The sequence below is a fragment of the Bos javanicus genome, unplaced genomic scaffold (assembly GCF_032452875.1).
Source record: "Bos javanicus breed banteng unplaced genomic scaffold, ARS-OSU_banteng_1.0 tig00002394_1, whole genome shotgun sequence".
Taxonomy (NCBI): domain Eukaryota; kingdom Metazoa; phylum Chordata; class Mammalia; order Artiodactyla; family Bovidae; genus Bos; species Bos javanicus.
In genome coordinates this window covers 105,036-111,926 of record NW_026893820.1, presented here as the reverse complement: position 1 = coordinate 111,926, position 6,891 = coordinate 105,036, and positions in this window count along the sequence as shown.

Below are 6,891 nucleotides of genomic sequence, written 5' to 3'. Positions count from 1 at the left end.
AGGTACGACGGCGAGGTCAGTGAGCCTCTCGTGGGGCGCCAGGGAAGTCGGGTCTCCATGCGAGTGGCGAGGGCGAGCGCGTCATTGCTCTCGAGCCATGGTAGGGTGCCTGGGACCAGCCCCGGCTGATCCAGGGTATTCGAAGGAGAGACGGCGTAGGCGAAGATCAGGAAACCACTGCTTAATTAAATGTTAATTAAGGATATAAAGAGTAATAGAATGAGGATAGCTCAGTGAGGAAATTCAGTGGCGAAAAGAGGCTGAATAATTCAGCCAGAAGGTAAGAGAAAGAACGACATGGTGAGACCAAGTTTCGGTGAACAAGGCCCGCACTTTATTTTTCAAAGTAGTTTTTATACCTTAAGTTATGCATAGAGGATAATGGGGGAAGGGGTAGAGTCTTGCAGCCAACCAGGCTTTCTTCCTGCAAACTTATCATATGCAAAAGCTTAGGTGATTTGCATCATCTTCTGGCCCGGAGGCCTGTTAACGTTTTAAGACCTTTTCTTCAGAAAACTTATTTTTCTCTAAAGGTGGTTGGTCAGGAGCCACCCTCCAAAAAATCATTAGATAAAGTTGCATTCCTGCAGAGCAAAGGTGTGGTGGGCTATAACAAGAAAAAGAATTAACTCAAGGGTCCCAGGTTACAAACATTAAAGCTACTACTTACACCAATTATATTAATCAATACACTGCCAGGGACACAGCAGGTAAGGGATATGGAAACTTAGCAGCAAACAATGGCCCAACAAGTGAAAAACCATTCACCAATACAATTTCTAATCAATCTTGTAACTACTCAAAAGAATCTGTGTTTAGACAGTTTAGAACATCTCCTGCCTCTCACAGTTGGGAGGCTCTGAACAATCACATGTGGCCGGAAAAACCTATTCAGGCAGGCTAGAGGATTTCCAAAGGAGTTTGTAGGTTAAAAACTGTCACACCCAGGAATTATTAACTGGAACTGTAAGCTAACTCTTTTTTCAGAGAGAGGTAGTGGGGGAGAGCCCCCCGAAAAGTCAGAGGTTTAGGTGAAAGCACAAGCAGAAAGTAGGCAGACTCTGGTTTTGGGGGTATATGCTCGAGAATTTCCAGGGGGACTCCTGAAGCTCGATCCCGCCTTTGCGTATGCCGAGCCTCCTTCCTCATGACCTTTGTCATGGGCGGAGTTCCTCACTGGCTCCCAGCAGTGATAGAATTCCAGTGGAGCTATTCCAGATCCTGAATGATGATGCTGTGGAAAGTGCTGCACTCAATATGCAATATGCAATGTGCACTCAATATGCAATATGCCGGCTCACGGCAGTAGGGGAATCTGGCCTCGAGACGTGTTGAAGAAGGTCTCTCGAGGTCTTTCTCGGGTTGAGGCAGGACACCCTGGGGTCCCTCGACTTGTGCAGGTGACCTCAGGGGGCTTCTCATGGTGGCTCTGAGAAGTCAGGGAAACTGGAGGTGGGAGGGGCCTCTCGGCACTCCACTGGGTTTGGTGCATTGGAAGAGGGCCTCATCTCCAGTTGAGGCAGGAACCTCAGGGTTCCTCTGACTTCAGACTCCGACCGCAAGGTCCCTGCAGACTTGGGACAGGAGAGTCAGGCCTCGTCTTGGGTTGAGGCATGGAACTCCGCTTGCCTCTCGAGGTGTTCCCGGGGAGACAGGCCACTTGTCGAGCGGTATTTGGAACCTGGGGGTCTTTTCCCGAAGATGCACGGGCGAGTCACTGCCCCTTCGTGTTGACTTCATTCACAGGGTGGAGTTCGAAGAGGTGTCCGGGCATCGGGTTCTTATCAAGAGGGGACCGGGAAATCGGGGTCCTTCGGAATGTGGAACCACCCACGAGGCCACGTCTGGAATGTCGTCGTGAGACCGGCCTCATCCTGAGGTGCGACCGGAAGGTCGGGAACCCCTTCCAGACAAAGCAGGGGAGTCGACCCTCCTGTCCAGATCAGGAGGGTAGAAGGGGCTCAGAGGAAGTGGTGCGGGAAAACCTCGGTGTTCCTCTTGAGGGAGACCGGGATGTCGGAGCACTTTGTGGGTCGCATCAAGGGTGCCAAGTACCGTTTCGACCTCCAATACCTAACGTGGGACTTCTCCTGAGACACTGTAGCGGGAAAGGGCTTCATCTTGCGATGACGGGGGAACCACGTGGATTTTCTCGAGTTGCAGCGGGATTCTCGAGTTACGACGGGGAATTCAGGATGCCTCTTGTGTTGGCCCAGGGAAGTCCAATCTTCCATTCGAGTTGCGAAGGAAAGCTGGGGATTGCTCTCGAGTGACTGCAGGGCCAATAGAACTCATCTAGGCTTGTGTCCAGAAGCCAATGTTCCTCTCCAGGGGCGAAAGGGATCTCGGGGTTGCATTCCAGACGCACCCGGGGAGACAGGCATCCATCTCGAGTGGGAGCAAAGAACCCCGCTCTGCTCTTGAGTCGCGACGGGTATCTCTTGGAGCTCACTGGGTGGACTAAAGGGAGTCAAGCCTCCTGAGGCGTTTGGAGAGAGGTCGAGAGACTGGTCTCTAGGCCATACAGGAGACGAAGGCCCTCAAGTCGCGATGACGGGGGAGGCTCGGGGTTGTTCTCGAGCGGCGGCCCCAGTGTGCGGTTTCTCGCGAGGTACGACGGCGAGGTCAGTGAGCCTCTCGTGGGGCGGCAAGGAAGTCGGGTCTCCATGCGAATGGCGAGGGGGAGCGCGTCTTTACTCTCAAGTCATAGTAGGGGAATCTGGCCTCGAGACGTGTTGAAGAAGGTCTCTCGAGGTCTTTCTCGGGTTGAGGCAGGACACCCTGGGGTCCCTCGACTTGTGCAGGTGACCTCAGGGGGCTTCTCATGGTGGCTCTGAGAAGTCAGGGAAACTGGAGGTGGGAGGGGCCTCTCGGCACTCCACTGGGTTTGGTGCATTGGAAGAGGGCCTCATCTCCAGTTGAGGCAGGAACCTCAGGGTTCCTCTGACTTCAGACTCCGACCGCAAGGTCCCTGCAGACTTGGGACAGGAGAGTCAGGCCTCGTCTTGGGTTGAGGCATGGAACTCCGCTTGCCTCTCGAGGTGTTCCCGGGGAGACAGGCCACTTATCGAGCGGTATTTGGAACCTGGGGGTCTTTTCCCGACGATGCACGGGCGAGTCACTGCCCCTTCGTGTTGACTTCATTCACAGGGTGGAGTTCGAAGAGGTGTCCGGGCATCGGGTTCTTATCAAGAGGGGACCGGGAAATCGGGGTCCTTCGGAATGTGGAACCACCCACGAGGCCACGTCTGGAATGTCGTCGTGAGACCGGCCTCATCCTGAGGTGTGACCGGAAGGTCGGGAACCCCTTCCAGACAAAGCAGGGGAGTCGACCCTCCTGTCCAGATCAGGAGGGTAGAAGAGGCTCAGAGGTAGTGTTGCCGGAAAACTTCGGTGTTCCTCTCGAGGGAAACCGGGATGTCGGTGCACTTTGTGGGTCGCATCAAGGGTGACAAGTACCGATTCGAACTCCAATTCCTAAAGTGGGACTTCACCTGAGACGCTGTAGCGGCAAGGGCAACATTTTGCGATGACGGGGGAACCACGTGGTTTTTCTCGAGGTGTAGCAGGATTCTCGAATTACGACGGGGAATTCAGGATGCCTCTTGTGTAGGCCCAGGGAAGTCCAATCTTCCATTCGAGTTGCGAAGGAAAGCTGGGGATTTCTCTCGAGTGACTGCAGGGCCAATAGACCTCATCTAGGCTTGTGTCCAGAAGCCAGTGTTCCTCTCCAGGGGCGACAGGGATTTCGGGGTTGCATTCCAGACACACCCGGGGAGACAGGCATTCATCTCGAGTGGAAGCAAAGAACCTCGCTCTGCTCTCGAGTCGCGACGGGTATCTCTTGGAGCTCACTGGGTGGACTAAAGGGAGTCAAGCCTCCTGAGGCTTTTGGAGAGAGGTCGCGAGATTGGTCTCTAGGCCATGCAGGAGACGAAGGCGCTCATCTCGCGATGACGGGGGAGTCTTGGGGTTGTTCTCGAGCGGCGGCTCCAGTGTGCGCTTTCTCACGAGGTACGACGGCGAGGTCAGTGAGCCTCTCGTGGGGCGCCAGGGAAGTCGGGCCTCCATGCGAGTGGCGAGGGCGAGCGCGTCATTGCTCTCGAGCCATGGTAGGGTGCCGGGGACCAGCCCCGGCTGATCCAGGGTATTCGAAGGAGAGACGGCGTAGGCGAAGATCAGGAAACCACTGCTTAATTAAATGTTAATTAAGGATATAAAGAGTAATAGAATGAGGATAGCTCAGTGAGGAAATTCAGTGGCGAAAAGAGGCTGAATAATTCAGCCAGAAGGTAAGAGAAAGAACGACATGGTGAGACCAAGTTTCGGTGAACAAGGCCCGCACTTTATTTTTCAAAGTAGTTTTTATACCTTAAGTTATGCATAGAGGATAATGGGGGAAGGGGTAGAGTCTTGCAGCAAACCAGGCTTTCTTCCTGCAAACTTATCATATGCAAATCTTAGGTGATTTGCATCATCTTCTGGCCCGGAGGCCTGTTAACATTTTAAGACCTTTTCTTCAGAAAACTTATTTTTCTCTAAAGGTGGTTGGTCAGGAGCCACCCTCCAAAAAAGCATTAGATAAAGTTGCATTCCTACAGAGCAAAGGTGTGGTGGGCTATAACAAGAAAAAGAATTAACTCAAGGGTCCCAGGTTACAAACATTAAAGCTACTACTTACACCAATTATATTAATCAATACACTGCCAGGGACACAGCAGGTAAGGGATATGGAAACTTAGCAGCAAACAATGGCCCAACAAGTGAAAAACCATTCACCAATACAATTTCTAATCAATCTTGTAACTACTCAAAAGAATCTGTGTTTAGACAGTTTAGAACATCTCCTGCCTCTCACAGTTGGGAGGCTCTGAACAATCACATGTGGCCAGAAAAACCTATTCAGGCAGGCTAGAGGATTTCCAAAGGAGTGTGTAGGTTAAACACTGTCACACCCAGGAATTATTAACTGGAACTGTAAGCTAACTCTTTTTCCAGAGAGAGGTAGTGGGGGAGAGCCCCCGTAAAGTCAGAGGTTTAGGTGAAAGCACAAGCAGAAAGTAGGCAGACTCTGGTTTTGGGGGTATATGCTCGAGAATTTCCAGGGGGACTCCTGAAGTTCGATCCCGCCTTTGCGTATGCCGAGCCTCCTTCCTCATGACCTTTGTCATGGGCGGAGTTCCTCACTGGCTCCCAGCAGTGATAGAATTCCAGTGGAGCTATTCCAGATCCTGAATGATGATGCTGTGGAAAGTGCTGCACTCAATATGCAATATGCAATATGCACTCAATATGCAATATGCCGGCTCACGGCAGTAGGGGAATCTGGCCTCGAGACGTGTTGAAGAAGGTCTCTCGAGGTCTTTCTCGGGTTGAGGCAGGACACCCTGGGGTCCCTCGACTTGTGCAGGTGACCTCAGGGGGCTTCTCATGGTGGCTCTGAGAAGTCAGGGAAACTGGAGGTGGGAGGGGCCTCTCGGCACTCCACTGGGTTTGGTGCATTGGAAGAGGGCCTCATCTCCAGTTGAGGCAGGAACCTCAGGGTTCCTCTGACTTCAGACTCCGATCGCAAGGTCCCTGCAGACTTGAGACAGGAGAGTCACGCCTCGTCTTGGGTTGAGGCATGGAACTCCGCTTGCCTCTCGAGGTGTTCCCGGGGAGACAGGCCACTTGTCGAGCGGTATTTGGAACCTGGGGGTCTTTTCCCGACGATGCACGGGCGAGTCACTGCCCCTTCGTGTTGACTTCATTCACAGGGTGGAGTTCGAAGAGGTGTCCGGGCATCGGGTTCTTATCAAGAGGGGACCGGGAAATCGGGGTCCTTCGGAATGTGGAACCACCCACGAGGCCACGTCTGGAATGTCGTCGTGAGACCGGCCTCATCCTGAGGTGCGACCGGAAGGCCGGGAACCCCTTCCAGACAAAGCAGGGGAGTCGACCCTCCTGTCCAGATCAGGAGGTTAGAAGGGGCTCAGAGGAAGTGGTGTGGGAAAACCTCGGTGTTCCTCTTGAGGGAGACCGGGATGTTGGGGAACTTTGTGGGTCGCATCAAGGGTGCCAAGTACCGTTTCGACCTCCAATACCTAACGTGGGACTTCTCCTGAGACACTGTAGCGGGAAAGGGCTTCATCTTGCAATGACGGGGGAACCACGTGGATTTTCTCGAGTTGCAGCGGTATTCTCGAGTTACGACGGGGAATTCAGGATGCCTCTTGTGTTGGCCCAGGGAAGTCCAATCTTCCATTCGAGTTGCGAAGGAAAGCTGGGGATTGCTCTCGAGTGACTGCAGGGCCAATAGACCTCATCTAGGCTTGTGTCCAGAAGCCAATGTTCCTCTCCAGGGGCGAAAGGGATCTCGGGGTTGCATTCCAGACGCACCCGGGGAGACAGGCATCCATCTCGAGTGGAAGCAAAGAACCCCGCTCTGCTCTTGAGTCGCGACGGGTATCTCTTGGAGCTCACTGGGTGGACTAAAGGGAGTCAAGCCTCCTGAGGCGTTTGGAGAGAGGTCGAGAGACTGGTCTCTAGGCCATACAGGAGACGAAGGCCCTCAAGTCGCGATGACGGGGGAGGCTCGGGGTTGTTCTCGAGCGGCGGCCCCAGTGTGCGGTTTCTCGCGAGGTACGACGGCGAGGTCAGTGAGCCTCTCGTGGGGCGGCAAGGAAGTCGGGTCTCCATGCGAATGGCGAGGGGGAGCGCGTCTTTACTCTCAAGTCATAGTAGGGGAATCTGGCCTCGAGACGTGTTGAAGAAGGTCTCTCGAGGTCTTTCTCGGGTTGAGGCAGGACACCCTGGGGTCCCTCGACTTGTGCAGGTGACCTCAGGGGGCTTCTCATGGTGGCTCTGAGAAGTCAGGGAAACTGGAGGTGGGAGGGGCCTCTTGGCACTCCA